Source organism: Vicugna pacos, unplaced genomic scaffold, assembly GCF_048564905.1.
Source record: "Vicugna pacos unplaced genomic scaffold, VicPac4 scaffold_20, whole genome shotgun sequence".
Classification (NCBI taxonomy): Eukaryota; Metazoa; Chordata; class Mammalia; order Artiodactyla; family Camelidae; genus Vicugna; species Vicugna pacos.
The window spans coordinates 6,193,953-6,216,452 of record NW_027328741.1 but is presented as its reverse complement, the minus strand read 5'-3'; the positions used below and the strand labels follow the sequence as shown (position 1 = coordinate 6,216,452).

The following is a 22,500-nucleotide window of genomic DNA, read 5'->3' as shown; positions in this document are numbered from 1 at the left end:
TGGTGTTTACCGCGAGGCTTGTTGTGGCTGTTGGATCCTAGGTAACCGGGCAGAGTTCTGTGGGTGGATCAGTGTGATGGCGGGGCTGCCGCCCTCTGTGGAGCTTGGCTTAGGTGTTTGGTCCGGGAAGCTGTGTAAGTTCGAGATACTGCTGCTGCCCAAAGACCTGAGGTCACAGGTCAGTTTCCAGAACCTGAAAGGGCAGACAGTGGAAGATCTGCCTGTCATCAGCTTACTGGTCAGGCTCCGAGGTACTTTCAGACTTGCCCAGTCCTGGTGAAGTCGACTTTAGGGGAGACACGAAGAGAAGCTGGCCGATAAGCTGGCTGCACGGATTGAGGAGAGATGCGAACACATGGATGAGAGATGTTCTGCTACAATGGAGAATACTGGCGTGGAGACAGCTGTAGAGGATACCAGGCTCAAAAGACATTCATGAGACATATTGAAACTCACTGATACAGGCAGAAACATACGGAGTGCCAACGTGGACTTGAGGAAGTTCCTCAATTCTCTTCTCCAATAACGGGTCCAAGGTCCCTGACGTCTGAAGGAGAAGAAATGGCAGAGATGATCAAAACGCTCCTGTTCTTGGAAGAGGTCGTGAGAATCCACACGTCCCAAGGGGCATTCCCAAGCCATTCAGACCAAAATTCAACAAGCCCAGGTAAGCCTTTTCCCAGGTTTGGGCCTAGCTAGTGAGCACTTGCCCTTGCCTCCCCTCCACTCAGGCATCCATTTTGAAGGATCAGTACCTGAGCTGCAATGAAGCCATTACGAGAAGAGCAAGCCCCTCCTAGAATCAGAGTTCCTCCAGCTTCACTCTCTGTGAACAACAGTGAACACCTTAAAGGTCAAATAGTCTCGGCTGAAATAGATAAAATTGAATACTTAGCTCACACCTAGAAACGATGTCCTTCCGCTAGATTCAGCAAATGTTGTGTATGTCTTCCCTGGGGTGAAGGGAGTGTGGTAAGTGAGGGGAATCTTTGACTGAACATGAATCTGTATTAGGCTTCAGTTTTTCAAGACAGTGAAGGTAAATAGTGCCAGTCAGAAAGTGAACTGAACTGTAAAAGTCGCCAATGACATTAATGACACAGCTTATGTGGATCGTCTTTCACTTGAGTCAAGCCCCCGGGGGCACTATATCATGGGGGTGCAGACTTGGTTGCGTTAAATGGCTTTAAACTACAGGATCGGATGATTAAGCGTTCTCAACACTGATAGAAAAACACCTGGTTCTCAATAGACTAGCATAACTGCAGCAGGATTCTCCTAGCTAGAATGCCTCTAGGTGCTTTTGGATTCAAACCTAAATGTATATATTTGGTTTGTTTCCTCTTGTATTTTCCTAGAGAGGGATGTTACCCCTTGAAATGCCAACATTGGCCAGTAGGTGTCATTGGGATACAGGGCACCACATGCACAAGTGTATCCAAGGTTGGGGGTTATTCCATGATTCCAAAAGTTATTTCATGGTTCCTGTTGGTTTCGGAGGCTTCAACCTTAAAGAGCTGACATGACCCCTTGAACAGTTTGGACTGCTAGTTTGCATTCTATCTGTCTAGCTTTTCCGTAGAGCTGACACAATGTTACCAAAATTGACAAGTCTGGCTTCTAGGTCGATTTAGTGTGTTTCAAAAAATAACTCCATTTTCGTATAACTCCCAAAACATGTAAATGAGTTCTGTTAAACTTCTTAAAGACTGCAAATGGGATATCAACACAATGTCAAAATAGTTGTCTTCGGACAATCCCTCCCACCACGGCTGTATAGAAACAAAGAGCTAAGCAAATATCACATTTCTGTGAAATGTATCTGGATAGTGTTGATTCATCGATGCCCAGTTGGCAGAGAAGAAGTGCAACCTGCACTCACTCGCTCCCATGTACAGAGCAATGGAAACATCCACTCACCCAGCCCTTAGCATAGGACACTGGCCGAAGAGAGGTCTGTTACTCCCAAAGACAGGATGAGGCCTCAGGACACCTGGAAGCAGGAGAATGCAAAGCAGGGAATGGAAACCAGTGCAGGTTCGGACCCCTGGTGATGGAGCAACGAGGGTGAAACTCTGTTTAACTTGGACTCACACTCTCAAGCGGACAGGAGACATGGGTTTGAAGGTGATGTGCTGAGATTTACAAGAGTGCACAGCAGATGCTTGGCTGAGAGAACTCAAAGAAACCAGCGCAAAATATCCCCACAGTTAATTCTGAGACCAAGATCCCAGCTGCCAAATTTGAGGTAGCAGAGGCAATGGTCAGTGAGGCATAGAGCTACGGATGATGGCACACGCTGAGTCTCAGGGATCTGGAGTGCGTTGTGGGATGTGGTGGGTCGAATCAAGAGAGCAAACCGAACTGTGTACCAATAATAAATCAACCACACTGGTCGCGCGGTTGCGATTACCGATATGTCCCATGGCCACACCCAGTACATCTGCAGGACCAGGGACCAATTGGGAATTTTGCCAATAGAGCACGTGTGGGGCTGAATCAGAGATATCGTGCATCTGGTCTGAGGGATCCAGGGGGCCTTGAATTTGAAATCAGAATGAAAAGCCTTAGGATATGCTACATTCATAACCTGGGCTGGGATTATGGTTTGGTTTGAGTCACAGGATGCGCAACAACTCTGTGGTTGCCTTCGTGCACCCGTGCCACAAGGATGAGAGGACAAGGGAGAGTGGTCCAAGTCCACAGCGTGAGAAGAGGAAGCATTCCCTTCAGCACTATCTCCCAAAAGCGGATGCTACATTTTGGATGGCACCGGCACGGTACGGCACCTAGGAAAACAAGGAAGGTCTGCGGGATCATTCCAGCAGGCCCTGATATGTGACATCCATAGATATGCTTCCACTGGTGTTTCTGTAGACAGAGAAGCTCTGGAAAGAACTGATTTCATTGGGACATTCCCGTGGCAATAAAAAGCAGCAGAGCACTCTCAGTTTGCTGTTTTGGAAACACTCCAAAATGACATAGAGAAGAATGCAGAGCTGAGAACTTTTAGAAGCTTCATTTCCACAAGAGGAAGTGTCCTGTGCACTTTCAGAAGTGTGAGATAAGTATAATCAAAATGAAGTTATGCTAATCGAAGTAGTATGGGTTGTTCATCACAACTAATGCAACACCAGCAATTGGAGATATACCAAACAACACACACAGGTACAGGTTATGGCATCAATGCCTAGGAGAAATTGTCCTCACAGAAATCCCATGGAATTGCGTAGAGACAAGAGTCTAAAATTTTCAATTAACAAAGCCCTAGAAGTCTACATTAGATACCTGATATTACCTGACCAGTAGAGATGAAGAAGAACAGTAAAAGAAACAGGAAGTACCATTTTCAGTTCCAAAGATATTGAAGGCGCAAAAGATAAGCTTTCAAACAACTAGTCTGCAAAACGCTATCCAGAACAAGTGTTGAAAATGAAGGTCAGGAAAACACTGAATAACACCACTGTCTCAGAATCACAAAAGGCAGAATACCAGAAAAGTTTAAGAGAATGTCTAAAGACGAGCCAAAAAATATCAGGAAACTCAATGGATGTGATTATATCAAGGCTAAAGTTCAGTCCTAAGCAGACTAGATAATGCAGAGGGACGCGTGAATGACTGTGAAGACAGGGGAAGAGAAAAACCTCGGTCAGAAGCAGACATAGGAAAGCAAGTGCAAACAAATGAAAACATTGCAGTTGAACCCTGGGTTAAGACAGGGCATGAAAGAATAGAAATCATGAGTCCCAGATGGAAAAGCAAGAGATAAAGAAACAAAAAGTGTCTGAAAATTTATCTGTAGAAAAATCAGACTGAAACTTGCTGAAAGCCAAGAAAGAATCATCTATGCGAATTCAGGAATTACACAGCATCCGAAGGAGGTGGAATCCCAATAGACCTACCAGCAGCTGTATGATTCAAATCAACAAAGTTCACGAATATCCGAGTGATTTAAAATGCACCTGGAGGAAACAACATAGTCACAAGGAAACCTCCAGAGGGGTTTCAGCTGATATCTCGGCAGCAATATTGCAGGACAGGGAGGAGTGCCAGGACACAGACCATATCCTGAATAGCCAAATGCTGCCACCTAGGGTAGCCTATGCCACATGAACACCTTTTCAAATAACGGCAGAGCTAGAGAATTCTACAGACCGGCAAATCTTAAAAGAATTCAGCAGTTCAAAAGTTTTTCTAAAAGGAAGGTTGAGAATACTCCCCGGAATAGAAAAGCAGCAAGATGGAATGGAAAGAAGAAACCATTATTGGAAATGCAAGAAGAGCATGTGTGGCAGAGAAGAAAGAAGAAGAACTTAAGGAGGACATCAAAACCCTAAAGATGGGAGAGGGAAGCAGGAAATCATAGGTGATTGGAAGCACTCTCTTAAGTGAATCAGCTTATTTGACTCTGTTTGAAGCGAAAGGAGAGATGCATGGCCTGACGTGTTTGCAAAACAAGCGAGAAGAAGACCAACAAAGAATCAAACCAACAAACAAGCACCAAAATGGTATGGTTGGCTGACATATACAAAGGGAACCATGAGTATTCAAAAGAAAATACTCAAGGTGAGGTCAAGGGTCATTCAGAACGCATCGACCCAGTATCGTGGCTTGCATGTACTCAGCACACTTGTATTCGGAAATCAGAAGCGTGCATTCATATTCGTAAATTTTGATTCATAAGAGCATATCGTGACCTAACACTAATGCCGATTTGGAATCAAATGGTTTCCTAGTCCGTGATGTAGACTTGTATGTCTTCCAACAGGATGAAGGAATGCCATATTCTAGGCTACGTAGAGAAGAAATGTAAGAAGCCTATAACAAAGGCAAGTAGCTCTGCCAAAGTGTACTAAGTGCAAAAGAGACCGACAGCAAAGTGCACATTGGGGTTGGTTTCATTTCTTGGAATTTCAGCCCCCATGAATCCAATGGATCCATGTCCTGAGAGTGTGGGTGTTTCAGCAGAAATCAGGCGACGCATATGTATTCCGGGTGTACGGATATTATAGGAACATAAGTCTCCTTTAGTGGGTCCCTGTGTACTGTGAACTGTTAGAAAGTTTAAAGACGTGTGAAACCATCAACTGAAAAGGGACACACTTCCCTCCATTGGTACGGTGCATAGAGCTCTGAACAAAAGGAAAGAGGGAAGAAGAAAGGCCCATGGGACGCTAGTGGGTAGAATCACATTTACCTTAGGAACCTCTCGTCGGATGCAGCCCCTCCCCCAACACTGACAAGATGCAGCAGCCATTGGGGATGGCAGTTAGCGGTTGGATTCCAGGTGGAATGTTGGTGTTTACCGCGAGGCTTGTTGTGGCTGTTGGATCCTAGGTAACCGGGCAGAGTTCTGTGGGTGGATCAGTGTGATGGCGGGGCTGCCGCCCTCTGTGGAGCTTGGCTTAGGTGTTTGGTCCGGGAAGCTGTGTAAGTTCGAGATACTGCTGCTGCCCAAAGACCTGAGGTCACAGGTCAGTTTCCAGAACCTGAAAGGGCAGACAGTGGAAGATCTGCCTGTCATCAGCTTACTGGTCAGGCTCCGAGGTACTTTCAGACTTGCCCAGTCCTGGTGAAGTCGACTTTAGGGGAGACACGAAGAGAAGCTGGCCGATAAGCTGGCTGCACGGATTGAGGAGAGATGCGAACACATGGATGAGAGATGTTCTGCTACAATGGAGAATACTGGCGTGGAGACAGCTGTAGAGGATACCAGGCTCAAAAGACATTCATGAGACATATTGAAACTCACTGATACAGGCAGAAACATACGGAGTGCCAACGTGGACTTGAGGAAGTTCCTCAATTCTCTTCTCCAATAACGGGTCCAAGGTCCCTGACGTCTGAAGGAGAAGAAATGGCAGAGATGATCAAAACGCTCCTGTTCTTGGAAGAGGTCGTGAGAATCCACACGTCCCAAGGGGCATTCCCAAGCCATTCAGACCAAAATTCAACAAGCCCAGGTAAGCCTTTTCCCAGGTTTGGGCCTAGCTAGTGAGCACTTGCCCTTGCCTCCCCTCCACTCAGGCATCCATTTTGAAGGATCAGTACCTGAGCTGCAATGAAGCCATTACGAGAAGAGCAAGCCCCTCCTAGAATCAGAGTTCCTCCAGCTTCACTCTCTGTGAACAACAGTGAACACCTTAAAGGTCAAATAGTCTCGGCTGAAATAGATAAAATTGAATACTTAGCTCACACCTAGAAACGATGTCCTTCCGCTAGATTCAGCAAATGTTGTGTTTATGTCTTCCCTGGGGTGAAGGGAGTGTGGTAAGTGAGGGGAATCTTTGACTGAACATGAATCTGTATTAGGCTTCAGTTTTTCAAGACAGTGAAGGTAAATAGTGCCAGTCAGAAAGTGAACTGAACTGTAAAAGTCGCCAATGACATTAAAGACACAGCTTATGTGGATCGTCTTTCACTTGAGTCAAGCCCCCGGGGGCACTATATCATGGGGGTGCAGACTTGGTTGCGTTAAATGGCTTTAAACTACAGGATCGGATGATTAAGCGTTCTCAACACTGATAGAAAAACACCTGGTTCTCAATAGACTAGCATAACTGCAGCAGGATTCTCCTAGCTAGAATGCCTCTAGGTGCTTTTGGATTCAAACCTAAATGTATATATTTGGTTTGGTTCCTCTTGTATTTTCCTAGAGAGGGATGTTACCCCTTGAAATGCCAACATTGGCCAGTAGGTGTCATTGGGATACAGGGCACCACATGCACAAGTGTATCCAAGGTTGGGGGTTATTCCATGATTCCAAAAGTTATTTCATGGTTCCTGTTGGTTTCGGAGGCTTCAACCTTAAAGAGCTGACATGACCCCTTGAACAGTTTGGACTGCTAGTTTGCATTCTATCTGTCTAGCTTTTCCGTAGAGCTGACACAATGTTACCAAAATTGACAAGTCTGGCTTCTAGGTCGATTTAGTGTGTTTCAAAAAATAACTCCATTTTCGTATAACTCCCAAAACATATAAATGAGTTCTGTTAAACTTCTTAAAGTCTGCAAATGGGATATCAACACAATGTCAAAATAGTTGTCTTCGGACAATCCCTCCCACCACGGCTGTATAGAAACAAAGAGCTAAGCAAATATCACATTTCTGTGAAATGTATCTGGATAGTGTTGATTCATCGATGCCCAGTTGGCAGAGAAGAAGTGCAACCTGCACTCACTCGCTCCCATGTACAGAGCAATGGAAACATCCACTCACCCAGCCCTTAGCATAGGACACTGGCCGAAGAGAGGTCTGTTACTCCCAAAGACAGGATGAGGCCTCAGGACACCTGGAAGCAGGAGAATGCAAAGCAGGGAATGGAAACCAGTGCAGGTTCGGACCCCTGGTGATGGAGCAACGAGGGTGAAACTCTGTTTAACTTGGACGCACACTCTCAAGCGGACAGGAGACATGGGTTTGAAGGTGATGTGCTGAGATTTACAAGAGTGCACAGCAGATGCTTGGCTGAGAGAACTCAAAGAAACCAGCGCAAAATATCCCTACAGTTAATTCTGAGACCAAGATCCCAGCTGCCAAATTTGAGGTAGCAGAGGCAATGGTCAGTGAGGCATAGAGCTACCGATGATGGCACACGCTGAGTCTCAGGGATCTGGAGTGCGTTGTGGGATGTGGTGGGTCGAATCAAGAGAGCAAACCGAACTGTGTACCAATAATAAATCAACCACACTGGTCGCGCGGTTGCGATTACCGATATGTCCCATGGCCACACCCAGTACATCTGCAGGACCAGGGACCAATTGGGAAGTTTGCCAATAGAGCACGTGTGGGGCTGAATCAGAGATATCGTGCATCTGGTCTGAGGGATCCAGGGGGCCTTGAATTTGAAATCAGAATGAAAAGCCTTAGGATATGCTACATTCATAACCTGGGCTGGGATTATGGTTTGGTTTGAGTCACAGGATGCGCAACAACTCTGTGGTTGCCTTCGTGCACCCGTGCCACAAGGATGAGAGGACAAGGAAGAGTGGTCCAAGTCCACAGCGTGAGAAGAGGAAGCATTCCCTTCAGCACTATCTCCCAAAAGCGGATGCTACATTTTGGATGGCACCGGCACGGTACGGCACCTAGGACAACAAGGAAGGTCTGCGGGATCATTCCAGCAGGCCCTGATATGTGACATCCATAGATATGCTTCCACTGGTGTTTCTGTAGACAGAGAAGCTCTGGAAAGAACTGATTTCATTGGGACATTCCCGTGGCAATAAAAAGCAGCAGAGCACCCTCAGTTTGCTGTTTTGGAAACACTCCAAAATGACATAGAGAAGAATGCAGAGCTGAGAACTTTTAGAAGCTTCATTTCCACAAGAGGAAGTGTCCTGTGCACTTTCAGAAGTGTGAGATAAGTATAATCAAAATGAAGTTATGCTAATCGAAGTAGTATGGGTTGTTCATCACAACTAATGCAACACCAGCAATTGGAGATATACTAAACAACACACACAGGTACAGGTTATGGCATCAATGCCTAGGAGAAATTGTCCTCACAGAAATCCCAAGGAATTGCGTAGAGACAAGAGTCTAAAATTTTCAATTAACAAAGCCCTAGAAGTCTACATTAGATACCTGATATTACCTGACCAGTAGAGATGAAGAAGAACAGTAAAAGAAACAGGAAGTACCATTTTCAGTTCCAAAGATATTGAAGGCGCAAAAGATAAGCTTTCAAACAACTAGTCTGCAAAACGCTATCCAGAACAAGTGTTGAAAATGAAGGTCAGGAAAACACTGAAGCACACCAGTGTCTCAGAATCACAAAAGGCAGAATACCAGAAAACTTTAAGAGAATGTCTAAAGACGAGCCAAAAAATATCAGGAAACTCAATGGATGTGATTATATCAAGGCTAAAGTTCAGTCCTAAGCAGACTAGATAATGCAGAGGGACGCGTGAATGACTGTGAAGACAGGGGAAGAGAAAAACCTCGGTCAGAAGCAGACATAGGAAAGCAAGTGCAAACAAATGAAAACATTGCAGTTGAACCCTGGGTTAAGACAGGGCATGAAAGAATAGAAATCATGAGTCCCAGATGGAAAAGCAAGAGATAAAGAAACAAAAAATGTCTGAAAATTTATCTGTAGAAAAATCAGACTGAAACTTGCTGAAAGCCAAGAAAGAATCATCTATGCGAATTCAGGAATTACACAGCATCCGAAGGAGGTGGAATCCCAATAGACCTACCAGCAGCTGTATGATTCAAATCAACAAAGTTCACGAATATCCGAGTGATTTAAAATGCACCTGGAGGAAACAACATAGTCACAAGGAAACCTCCAGAGGGGTTTCAGCTGATATCTCGGCAGCAATATTGCAGGACAGGGAGGAGTGCCAGGACACAGACCATATCCTGAATGGCCAAATGCTGCCACCTAGGGTAGCCTATGACCCATGACCACCGTTTCTAATAACGGCAGAGCTAGAGAATTCTACAGACCGGCAAATCTTAAAAGAATTCAGCAGTTCAAAACTTCTTCTAAAAGGAAGGTTGAGAATACTCCCCGGAATAGAAAAGCAGCAAGATGGAATGGAAAGAAGAAACCATTATTGGAAATGCAAGAAGAGCATGTGTGGCAGAGAAGAAAGAAGAAGAACTTAAGGAGGACATCAAAACCCTAAAGATGGGAGAGGGAAGCAGGAAATCATAGGTGATTGGAAGCACTCTCTTAAGTGAATCAGCTTATTTGACTCTGTTTGAAGCGAAAGGAGAGATGCATGGCCTGACGTGTTTGCAAAACAAGCGAGAAGAAGACCAACAAAGAATCAAACCAACAAACAAGCACCAAAATGGTATGGTTGGCTGACATATACAAAGGGAACCATGAGTATTCAAAAGAAAATACTCAAGGTGAGGTCAAGGGTCATTCAGAACGCATCGACCCAGTATCGTGGCTTGCATGTACTCAGCACACTTGTATTCGGAAATCAGAAGCGTGCATTCATATTCGTAAATTTTGATTCATAAGAGCATATCGTGACCTAACACTAATGCCGATTTGGAATCAAATGGTTTCCTAGTCCGTGATGTAGACTTGTATGTCTTCCAACAGGATGAAGGAATGCCATATTCTAGGCTACGTAGAGAAGAAATGTAAGAAGCCTATAACAAAGGCAAGTAGCTCTGCCAAAGTGTACTAAGTGCAAAAGAGACCGACAGCAAAGTGCACATTGGGGTTGGTTTCATTTCTTGGAATTTCAGCCCCCATGAATCCAATGGATCCATGTCCTGAGAGTGTGGGTGTTTCAGCAGAAATCAGGCGACGCATATGTATTCCGGGTGTACGGATATTATAGGAACATAAGTCTCCTTTAGTGGGTCCCTGTGTACTGTGAACTGTTAGAAAGTTTAAAGACGTGTGAAACCATCAACTGAAAAGGGACACACTTCCCTCCATTGGTACGGTGCATAGAGCTCTGAACAAAAGGAAAGAGGGAAGAAGAAAGGCCCATGGGACGCTAGTGGGTAGAATCACATTTACCTTAGGAACCTCTCGTCGGATGCAGCCCCTCCCCCAACACTGACAAGATGCAGCAGCCATTGGGGATGGCAGTTAGCGGTTGGATTCCAGGTGGAATGTTGGTGTTTACCGCGAGGCTTGTTGTGGCTGTTGGATCCTAGGTAACCGGGCAGAGTTCTGTGGGTGGATCAGTGTGATGGCGGGGCTGCCGCCCTCTGTGGAGCTTGGCTTAGGTGTTTGGTCCGGGAAGCTGTGTAAGTTCGAGATACTGCTGCTGCCCAAAGACCTGAGGTCACAGGTCAGTTTCCAGAACCTGAAAGGGCAGACAGTGGAAGATCTGCCTGTCATCAGCTTACTGGTCAGGCTCCGAGGTACTTTCAGACTTGCCCAGTCCTGGTGAAGTCGACTTTAGGGGAGACACGAAGAGAAGCTGGCCGATAAGCTGGCTGCACGGATTGAGGAGAGATGCGAACACATGGATGAGAGATGTTCTGCTACAATGGAGAATACTGGCGTGGAGACAGCTGTAGAGGATACCAGGCTCAAAAGACATTCATGAGACATATTGAAACTCACTGATAGAGGCAGAAACATACGGAGTGCCAACGTGGACTTGAGGAAGTTCCTCAATTCTCTTCTCCAATAACGGGTCCAAGGTCCCTGACGTCTGAAGGAGAAGAAATGGCAGAGATGATCAAAACGCTCCTGTTCTTGGAAGAGGTCGTGAGAATCCACACGTCCCAAGGGGCATTCCCAAGCCATTCAGACCAAAATTCAACAAGCCCAGGTAAGCCTTTTCCCAGGTTTGGGCCTAGCTAGTGAGCACTTGCCCTTGCCTCCCCTCCACTCAGGCATCCATTTTGAAGGATCAGTACCTGAGCTGCAATGAAGCCATTACGAGAAGAGCAAGCCCCTCCTAGAATCAGAGTTCCTCCAGCTTCACTCTCTGTGAACAACAGTGAACACCTTAAAGGTCAAATAGTCTCGGCTGAAATAGATAAAATTGAATACTTAGCTCACACCTAGAAACGATGTCCTTCCGCTAGATTCAGCAAATGTTGTGTATGTCTTCCCTGGGGTGAAGGGAGTGTGGTAAGTGAGGGGAATCTTTGACTGAACATGAATCTGTATTAGGCTTCAGTTTTTCAAGACAGTGAAGGTAAACAGTGCCAGTCAGAAAGTGAACTGAACTGTAAAAGTCGCCAATGACATTAATGACACAGCTTATGTGGATCGTCTTTCACTTGAGTCAAGCCCCCGGGGGCACTATATCATGGGGGTGCAGACTTGGTTGCGTTAAATGGCTTTAAACTACAGGATCGGATGATTAAGCGTTCTCAACACTGATAGAAAAACACCTGGTTCTCAATAGACTAGCATAACTGCAGCAGGATTCTCCTAGCTAGAATGCCTCTAGGTGCTTTTGGATTCAAACCTAAATGTATATATTTGGGTTGTTTCCTCTTGTATTTTCCTAGAGAGGGATGTTACCCCTTGAAATGCCAACATTGGCCAGTAGGTGTCATTGGGATACAGGGCACCACATGCACAAGTGTATCCAAGGTTGGGGGTTATTCCATGTTTCCAAAAGTTATTTCATGGTTCCTGTTGGTTTCGGAGGCTTCAACCTTAAAGAGCTGACATGACCCCTTGAACAGTTTGGACTGCTAGTTTGCATTCTATCTGTCTAGCTTTTCCGTAGAGCTGACACAATGTTACCAAAATTGACAAGTCTGGCTTCTAGGTCGATTTAGTGTGTTTCAAAAAATAACTCCATTTTCGTATAACTCCCAAAACATGTAAATGAGTTCTGTTAAACTTCTTAAAGACTGCAAATGGGATATCAACACAATGTCAAAATAGTTGTCTTCGGACAATCCCTCCCACCACGGCTGTATAGAAACAAAGAGCTAAGCAAATATCACATTTCTGTGAAATGTATCTGGATAGTGTTGATTCATCGATGCCCAGTTGGCAGAGAAGAAGTGCAACCTGCACTCACTCGCTCCCATGTACAGAGCAATGGAAACATCCACTCACCCAGCCCTTAGCATAGGACACTGGCCGAAGAGAGGTCTGTTACTCCCAAAGACAGGATGAGGCCTCAGGACACCTGGAAGCAGGAGAATGCAAAGCAGGGAATGGAAACCAGTGCAGGTTCGGACCCCTGGTGATGGAGCAACGAGGGTGAAACTCTGTTTAACTTGGACTCACACTCTCAAGCGGACAGGAGACATGGGTTTGAAGGTGATGTGCTGAGATTTACAAGAGTGCACAGCAGATGCTTGGCTGAGAGAACTCAAAGAAACCAGCGCAAAATATCCCCACAGTTAATTCTGAGACCAAGATCCCAGCTGCCAAATTTGAGGTAGCAGAGGCAATGGTCAGTGAGGCATAGAGCTACGGATGATGGCACACGCTGAGTCTCAGGGATCTGGAGTGCGTTGTGGGATGTGGTGGGTCGAATCAAGAGAGCAAACCGAACTGTGTACCAATAATAAATCAACCACACTGGTCGCGCGGTTGCGATTACCGATATGTCCCATGGCCACACCCAGTACATCTGCAGGACCAGGGACCAATTGGGAATTTTGCCAATAGAGCACGTGTGGGGCTGAATCAGAGATATCGTGCATCTGGTCTGAGGGATCCAGGGGGCCTTGAATTTGAAATCAGAATGAAAAGCCTTAGGATATGCTACATTCATAACCTGGGCTGGGATTATGGTTTGGTTTGAGTCACAGGATGCGCAACAACTCTGTGGTTGCCTTCGTGCACCCGTGCCACAAGGATGAGAGGACAAGGGAGAGTGGTCCAAGTCCACAGCGTGAGAAGAGGAAGCATTCCCTTCAGCACTATCTCCCAAAAGCGGATGCTACATTTTGGATGGCACCGGCACGGTACGGCACCTAGGAAAACAAGGAAGGTCTGCGGGATCATTCCAGCAGGCCCTGATATGTGACATCCATAGATATGCTTCCACTGGTGTTTCTGTAGACAGAGAAGCTCTGGAAAGAACTGATTTCATTGGGACATTCCCGTGGCAATAAAAAGCAGCAGAGCACTCTCAGTTTGCTGTTTTGGAAACACTCCAAAATGACATAGAGAAGAATGCAGAGCTGAGAACTTTTAGAAGCTTCATTTCCACAAGAGGAAGTGTCCTGTGCACTTTCAGAAGTGTGAGATAAGTATAATCAAAATGAAGTTATGCTAATCGAAGTAGTATGGGTTGTTCATCACAACTAATGCAACACCAGCAATTGGAGATATACCAAACAACACACACAGGTACAGGTTATGGCATCAATGCCTAGGAGAAATTGTCCTCACAGAAATCCCATGGAATTGCGTAGAGACAAGAGTCTAAAATTTTCAATTAACAAAGCCCTAGAAGTCTACATTAGATACCTGATATTACCTGACCAGTAGAGATGAAGAAGAACAGTAAAAGAAACAGGAAGTACCATTTTCAGTTCCAAAGATATTGAAGGCGCAAAAGATAAGCTTTCAAACAACTAGTCTGCAAAACGCTATCCAGAACAAGTGTTGAAAATGAAGGTCAGGAAAACACTGATTAACACCACTGTCTCAGAATCACAAAAGGCAGAATACCAGAAAAGTTTAAGAGAATGTCTAAAGACGAGCCAAAAAATATCAGGAAACTCAATGGATGTGATTATATCAAGGCTAAAGTTCAGTCCTAAGCAGACTAGATAATGCAGAGGGACGCGTGAATGACTGTGAAGACAGGGGAAGAGAAAAACCTCGGTCAGAAGCAGACATAGGAAAGCAAGTGCAAACAAATGAAAACATTGCAGTTGAACCCTGGGTTAAGACAGGGCATGAAAGAATAGAAATCATGAGTCCCAGATGGAAAAGCAAGAGATAAAGAAACAAAAAGTGTCTGAAAATTTATCTGTAGAAAAATCAGACTGAAACTTGCTGAAAGCCAAGAAAGAATCATCTATGCGAATTCAGGAATTACACAGCATCCGAAGGAGGTGGAATCCCAATAGACCTACCAGCAGCTGTATGATTCAAATCAACAAAGTTCACGAATATCCGAGTGATTTAAAATGCACCTGGAGGAAACAACATAGTCACAAGGAAACCTCCAGAGGGGTTTCAGCTGATATCTCGGCAGCAATATTGCAGGACAGGGAGGAGTGCCAGGACACAGACCATATCCTGAATAGCCAAATGCTGCCACCTAGGGTAGCCTATGCCACATGAACACCTTTTCAAATAACGGCAGAGCTAGAGAATTCTACAGACCGGCAAATCTTAAAAGAATTCAGCAGTTCAAAAGTTTTTCTAAAAGAAAGGTTGAGAAAACTCCCCTGAATAGAAAAGCAGCAAGATGGAATGGAAAGAAGAAACCATTATTGGAAATGCAAGAAGAGCATGTGTTGCAGAGAAGAAAGAAGAAGAACTTAAGGAGGACATCAAAACCCTAAAGATGGGAGAGGGAAGCAGGAAATCATAGGTGATTGGAAGCACTCTCTTAAGTGAATCAGCTTATTTGACTCTGTTTGAAGCGAAAGGAGAGATGCATGGCCTGACGTGTTTGCAAAACAAGCGAGAAGAAGACCAACAAAGAATCAAACCAACAAACAAGCACCAAAATGGTATGGTTGGCTGACATATACAAAGGGAACCATGATTATTCAAAAGAAAATACTCAAGGTGAGGTCAAGGGTCATTCAGAACGCATCGACCCAGTATCGTGGCTTGCATGTACTCAGCACACTTGTATTCGGAAATCAGAAGCGTGCATTCATATTCGTAAATTTTGATTCATAAGAGCATATCGTGACCTAACACTAATGCCGATTTGGAATCAAATGGTTTCCTAGTCCGTGATGTAGACTTGTATGTCTTCCAACAGGATGAAGGAATGCCATATTCTAGGCTACGTAGAGAAGAAATGTAAGAAGCCTATAACAAAGGCAAGTAGCTCTGCCAAAGTGTACTAAGTGCAAAAGAGACCGACAGCAAAGTGCACATTGGGGTTGGTTTCATTTCTTGGAATTTCAGCCCCCATGAATCCAATGGATCCATGTCCTGAGAGTGTGGGTGTTTCAGCAGAACTCAGGCGACGCATATGTATTCCGGGTGTACCGATATTATAGGAACATAAGTCTCCTTTAGTGGGTCCCTGTGTACTGTGAACTGTTAGAAAGTTTAAAGACGTGTGAAACCATCAACTGAAAAGGGACACACTTCCCTCCATTGGTACTGTGCATAGAGCTCTGAACAAAAGGAAAGAGGGAAGAAGAAAGGCCCATGGGACGCTAGTGGGTAGAATCTCATTTACCTTAGGAACCTCTCGTCGGATGCAGCCCCTCCCCCAACACTGACAAGATGCAGCAGCCATTGGGGATGGCAGTTAGCGGTTGGATTCCAGGTGGAATGTTGGTGTTTACCGCGAGGCTTGTTGTGGCTGTTGGATCCTAGGTAACCGGGCAGAGTTCTGTGGGTGGATCAGTGTGATGGCGGGGCTGCCGCCCTCTGTGGAGCTTGGCTTAGGTGTTTGGTCCGGGAAGCTGTGTAAGTTCGAGATACTGCTGCTGCCCAAAGACCTGAGGTCACAGGTCAGTTTCCAGAACCTGAAAGGGCAGACAGTGGAAGATCTGCCTGTCATCAGCTTACTGGTCAGGCTCCGAGGTACTTTCAGACTTGCCCAGTCCTGGTGAAGTCGACTTTAGGGGAGACACGAAGAGAAGCTGGCCGATAAGCTGGCTGCACGGATTGAGGAGAGATGCGAACACATGGATGAGAGATGTTCTGCTACAATGGAGAATACTGGCGTGGAGACAGCTGTAGAGGATACCAGGCTCAAAAGACATTCATGAGACATATTGAAACTCACTGATACAGGCAGAAACATACGGAGTGCCAACGTGGACTTGAGGAAGTTCCTCAATTCTCTTCTCCAATAACGGGTCCAAGGTCCCTGACGTCTGAAGGAGAAGAAATGGCAGAGATGATCAAAACGCTCCTGTTCTTGGAAGAGGTCGTGAGAATCCACACGTCCCAAGGGGCATTCCCAAGCCATTCAGACCAAAATTCAACAAGCCCAGGTAAGCCTTTTCCCAGGTTTGGGCCTAGCTAGTGAGCACTTGCCCTTGCCTCCCCTCCACTCAGGCATCCATTTTGAAGGATCAGTACCTGAGCTGCAATGAAGCCATTACGAGAAGAGCAAGCCCCTCCTAGAATCAGAGTTCCTCCAGCTTCACTCTCTGTGAACAACAGTGAACACCTTAAAGGTCAAATAGTCTCGGCTGAAATAGATAAAATTGAATACTTAGCTCACACCTAGAAACGATGTCCTTCCGCTAGATTCAGCAAATGTTGTGTATGTCTTCCCTGGGGTGAAGGGAGTGTGGTAAGTGAGGGGAATCTTTGACTGAACATGAATCTGTATTAGGCTTCAGTTTTTCAAGACAGTGAAGGTAAATAGTACAAGTCAGAAAGTGAACTGAACTGTAAAAGTCGCCAATGACATTAAAGACACAGCTTATGTGGATTGTCTTTCACTTGAGTCAAGCCCCCGGGGGCACTATATCATGGGGGTGCAGACTTGGTTGCGTTAAATGGCTTTAAACTACAGGATCGGATGATTAAGCGTTCTCAACACTGATAGAAAAACACCTGGTTCTCAATAGACTAGCATAACTGCAGCAGGATTCTCCTAGCTAGAATGCCTCTAGGTGCTTTTGGATTCAAACCTAAATGTATATATTTGGGTTGTTTCCTCTTGTATTTTCCTAGAGAGGGATGTTACCCCTTGAAATGCCAACATTGGCCAGTAGGTGTCATTGGGATACAGGGCACCACATGCACAAGTGTATCCAAGGTTGGGGGTTATTCCATGTTTCCAAAAGTTATTTCATGGTTCCTGTTGGTTTCGGAGGCTTCAACCTTAAAGAGCTGACATGACCCCTTGAACAGTTTGGACTGCTAGTTTGCATTCTATCTGTCTAGCTTTTCCGTAGAGCTGACACAATGTTACCAAAATTGACAAGTCTGGCTTCTAGGTCGATTTAGTGTGTTTCAAAAAATAACTCCATTTTCGTATAACTCCCAAAACATGTAAATGAGTTCTGTTAAACTTCTTAAAGACTGCAAATGGGATATCAACACAATGTCAAAATAGTTGTCTTCGGACAATCCCTCCCACCACGGCTGTATAGAAACAAAGAGCTAAGCAAATATCACATTTCTGTGAAATGTATCTGGATAGTGTTGATTCATCGATGCCCAGTTGGCAGAGAAGAAGTGCAACCTGCACTCACTCGCTCCCATGTACAGAGCAATGGAAACATCCACTCACCCAGCCCTTAGCATAGGACACTGGCCGAAGAGAGGTCTGTTACTCCCAAAGACAGGATGAGGCCTCAGGACACCTGGAAGCAGGAGAATGCAAAGCAGGGAATGGAAACCAGTGCAGGTTCGGACCCCTGGTGATGGAGCAACAAGGGTGAAACTCTGTTTAACTTGGACGCACACTCTCAAGCGGACAGGAGACATGGGTTTGAAGGTGATGTGCTGAGATTTACAAGAGTGCACAGCAGATGCTTGGCTGAGAGAACTCAAAGAAACCAGCGCAAAATATCCCCACAGTTAATTCTGAGACCAAGATCCCAGCTGCCAAATTTGAGGTAGCAGAGGCAATGGTCAGTGAGGCATAGAGCTACGGATGATGGCACACGCTGAGTCTCATGGATCTGGAGTGCGTTGTGGGATGTGGTGGGTCGAATCAAGAGAGCATACCGAACTGTGTACAATAATAAATCAACCACACTGGTCGCGCGGTTGCGATTACCGATATGTCCCATGGCCACACCCAGTACATCTGCAGGACCAGGGACCAATTGGGAATTTTGCCAATAGAGCACGTGTGGGGCTGAATCAGAGATATCGTGCATCTGGTCTGAGGGATCCAGGGGGCCTTGAATTTGAAATCAGAATGAAAAGCCTTAGGATATGCTACATTCATAACCTGGGCTGGGATTATGGTTTGGTTTGAGTCACAGGATGCGCAACAACTCTGTGGTTGCCTTCGTGCACCCGTGCCACAAGGATGAGAGGACAAGGGAGAGTGGTCCAAGTCCACAGCGTGAGAAGAGGAAGCATTCCCTTCAGCACTATCTCCCAAAAGCGGATGCTACATTTTGGATGGCACCGGCACGGTACGGCACCTAGGACAACAAGGAAGGTCTGCGGGATCATTCCAGCAGGCCCTGATATGTGACATCCATAGATATGCTTCCACTGGTGTTTCTGTAGACAGAGAAGCTCTGGAAAGAACTGATTTCATTGGGACATTCCCGTGGCAATAAAAAGCAGCAGAGCACTCTCAGTTTGCTGTTTTGGAAACACTCCAAAATGACATAGAGAAGAATGCAGAGCTGAGAACTTTTAGAAGCTTCATTTCCACAAGAGGAAGTGTCCTGTGCACTTTCAGTAGTGTGAGATAAGTATAATCAAAATGAAGTTATGCTAATCGAAGTAGTATGGGTTGTTCATCACAACTAATGCAACACCAACAATTGGAGATATACCAAACAACACACACAGGTATAGGTTATGGCATCAATGCCTAGGAGAAATTGTCCTCACAGAAATCCCATGGAATTGCGTAGAGACAAGAGTCTAAAATTTTCAATTAACAAAGCCCTAGAAGTCTACATTAGATACCTGATATTACCTGACCAGTAGAGATGAAGAAGAACAGTAAAAGAAACAGGAAGTACCATTTTCAGTTCCAAAGATATTGAAGGCGCAAAAGATAAGCTTTCAAACAACTAGTCTGCAAAACGCTATCCAGAACAAGTGTTGAAAATGAAGGTCAGGAAAACACTGAAGAACACCAGTGTCTCAGAATCACAAAAGGCAGAATACCAGAAAAGGGGAAGAGAAAGTCTCAACACGAGCCAAAAATATCAGGAAACTCAATGGTTGTGATAATATCAGGGCTAAAATTCAGTCCTTAGCAGACTAGATAATGCAGAGGGACGCGTGAATGACTGTGAAGACAGGGGAAGAGAAAAACCTCGGTCAGAAGCAGACATAGGAAAGCAAGTGCAAACAAATGAAAACATTGCAGTTGAACCCTGGGTTAAGACAGGGCATGAAAGAATAGAAATCATGAGTCCCAGATGGAAAAGCAAGAGATAAAGAAACAAAAAGTGTCTGAAAATTTATCTGTAGAAAAATCAGACTGAAACTTGCTGAAAGCCAAGAAAGAATCATCTATGCGAATTCAGGAATTACACAGCATCCGAAGGAGGTGGAATCCCAATAGACCTACCAGCAGCTGTATGATTCAAATCAACAAAGTTCACGAATATCCGAGTGATTTAAAATGCACCTGGAGGAAACAACATAGTCACAAGGAAACCTCCAGAGGGGTTTCAGCTGATATCTCGGCAGCAATATTGCAGGACAGGGAGGAGTGCCAGGACACAGACCATATCCTGAATGGCCAAATGCTGCCACCTAGTGTAGACTATGACCCATGACCACCGTTTCTAATAACGGCAGAGCTAGAGAATTCTACAGACCGGCATATCTTAAAAGAATTCAGCAGTTCAAAAGTTTTTCTAAAAGAAAGGTTGAGAAAACTCCCCTGAATAGAAAAGCAGCAAGATGGAATGGAAAGAAGAAACCATTATTGGAAATGCAAGAAGAGCATGTGTGGCAGAGAAGAAAGAAGAACTTAAGGAGGACATCAAAACCCTAAAGATGGGAGAGGGAAGCAGGAAATCATAGGTGATTGGAAGCACTCTCTTAAGTGAATCAGCTTATTTGACTCTGTTTGAAGCGAAAGGAGAGATGCATGGCCTGACGTGTTTGCAAAACAAGCGAGAAGAAGACCAACAAAGAATCAAACCAACAAACAAGCACCAAAATGGTATGGTTGGCTGACATATACAAAGGGAACCATGATTATTCAAAAGAAAATACTCAAGGTGAGGTCAAGGGTCATTCAGAACGCATCGACCCAGTATCGTGGCTTGCATGTACTCAGCACACTTGTATTCGGAAATCAGAAGCGTGCATTCATATTCGTAAATTTTGATTCATAAGAGCATATCGTGACCTAACACTAATGCCGATTTGGAATCAAATGGTTTCCTAGTCCGTGATGTAGACTTGTATGTCTTCCAACAGGATGAAGGAATGCCATATTCTAGGCTACGTAGAGAAGAAATGTAAGAAGCCTATAACAAAGGCAAGTAGCTCTGCCAAAGTGTACTAAGTGCAAAAGAGACCGACAGCAAAGTGCACATTGGGGTTGGTTTCATTTCTTGGAATTTCAGCCCCCATGAATCCAATGGATCCATGTCCTGAGAGTGTGGGTGTTTCAGCAGAAATCAGGCGACGCATATGTATTCCGGGTGTACGGATATTATAGGAACATAAGTCTCCTTTAGTGGGTCCCTGTGTACTGTGAACTGTTAGAAAGTTTAAAGACGTGTGAAACCATCAACTGAAAAGGGACACACTTCCCTCCATTGGTACTGTGCATAGAGCTCTGAACAAAAGGAAAGAGGGAAGAAGAAAGGCCCATGGGACGCTAGTGGGTAGAATCTCATTTACCTTAGGAACCTCTCGTCGGATGCAGCCCCTCCCCCAACACTGACAAGATGCAGCAGCCATTGGGGATGGCAGTTAGCGGTTGGATTCCAGGTGGAATGTTGGTGTTTACCGCGAGGCTTGTTGTGGCTGTTGGATCCTAGGTAACCGGGCAGAGTTCTGTGGGTGGATCAGTGTGATGGAGGGGCTGCCGCCCTCTGTGGAGCTTGGCTTAGGTGTTTGGTCCGGGAAGCTGTGTAAGTTCGAGATACTGCTGCTGCCCAAAGACCTGAGGTCACAGGTCAGTTTCCAGAACCTGAAAGGGCAGACAGTGGAAGATCTGCCTGTCATCAGCTTACTGGTCAGGCTCCGAGGTACTTTCAGACTTGCCCAGTCCTGGTGAAGTCGACTTTAGGGGAGACACGAAGAGAAGCTGGCCGATAAGCTGGCTGCACGGATTGAGGAGAGATGCGAACACATGGATGAGAGATGTTCTGCTACAATGGAGAATACTGGCGTGGAGACAGCTGTAGAGGATACCAGGCTCAAAAGACATTCATGAGACATATTGAAACTCACTGATACAGGCAGAAACATACGGAGTGCCAACGTGGACTTGAGGAAGTTCCTCAATTCTCTTCTCCAATAACGGGTCCAAGGTCCCTGACGTCTGAAGGAGAAGAAATGGCAGAGATGATCAAAACGCTCCTGTTCTTGGAAGAGGTCGTGAGAATCCACACGTCCCAAGGGGCATTCCCAAGCCATTCAGACCAAAATTCAACAAGCCCAGGTAAGCCTTTTCCCAGGTTTGGGCCTAGCTAGTGAGCACTTGCCCTTGCCTCCCCTCCACTCAGGCATCCATTTTGAAGGATCAGTACCTGAGCTGCAATGAAGCCATTACGAGAAGAGCAAGCCCCTCCTAGATTCAGAGTTCCTCCAGCTTCACTCTCTGTGAACAACAGTGAACACCTTAAAGGTCAAATAGTCTCGGCTGAAATAGATAAAATTGAATACTTAGCTCACACCTAGAAACGATGTCCTTCCGCTAGATTCAGCAAATGTTGTGTATGTCTTCCCTGGGGTGAAGGGAGTGTGGTAAGTGAGGGGAATCTTTGACTGAACATGAATCTGTATTAGGCTTCAGTTTTTCAAGACAGTGAAGGTAAATAGTACAAGTCAGAAAGTGAACTGAACTGTAAAAGTCGCCAATGACATTAAAGACACAGCTTATGTGGATCGTCTTTCACTTGAGTCAAGCCCCCGGGGGCACTATATCATGGGGGTGCAGACTTGGTTGCGTTAAATGGCTTTAAACTACAGGATCGGATGATTAAGCGTTCTCAACACTGATAGAAAAACACCTGGTTCTCAATAGACTAGCATAACTGCAGCAGGATTCTCCTAGCTAGAATGCCTCTAGGTGCTTTTGGATTCAAACCTAA

At 45.3% G+C, this 22,500-nt stretch overlaps 4 long non-coding RNA genes across 4 annotated transcripts; all 4 read right to left on the bottom strand.

The window, feature by feature from the left end:
- Positions 1 to 453: 453 nt before the first annotated feature.
- Positions 454 to 5,370, bottom strand: LOC140694124 (uncharacterized). Its single transcript, XR_012069878.1, has 3 exons — positions 5,198 to 5,370; positions 756 to 826; positions 454 to 547 (listed from the first exon to the last, which is right to left on the bottom strand). It is a non-coding gene; the product is annotated as an uncharacterized lncRNA (long non-coding RNA).
- Positions 5,371 to 5,692: 322 nt separating this feature from the next.
- On the bottom strand, positions 5,693 to 10,656 carry LOC140694116 (uncharacterized). The gene is made up of 3 exons (XR_012069870.1): positions 10,496 to 10,656; positions 6,052 to 6,122; positions 5,693 to 5,843 (listed from the first exon to the last, which is right to left on the bottom strand). It is a non-coding gene; the product is annotated as an uncharacterized lncRNA (long non-coding RNA).
- A 344-nt stretch (positions 10,657 to 11,000) lies between these two features.
- LOC140694122 (uncharacterized) lies at positions 11,001 to 15,950 on the bottom strand. Its single transcript, XR_012069876.1, has 3 exons — positions 15,792 to 15,950; positions 11,350 to 11,420; positions 11,001 to 11,141 (listed from the first exon to the last, which is right to left on the bottom strand). It is a non-coding gene; the product is annotated as an uncharacterized lncRNA (long non-coding RNA).
- A 361-nt stretch (positions 15,951 to 16,311) lies between these two features.
- LOC140694118 (uncharacterized) lies at positions 16,312 to 21,243 on the bottom strand. Its single transcript, XR_012069872.1, has 3 exons — positions 21,083 to 21,243; positions 16,646 to 16,716; positions 16,312 to 16,437 (listed from the first exon to the last, which is right to left on the bottom strand). It is a non-coding gene; the product is annotated as an uncharacterized lncRNA (long non-coding RNA).
- Positions 21,244 to 22,500: the final 1,257 nt, after the last annotated feature.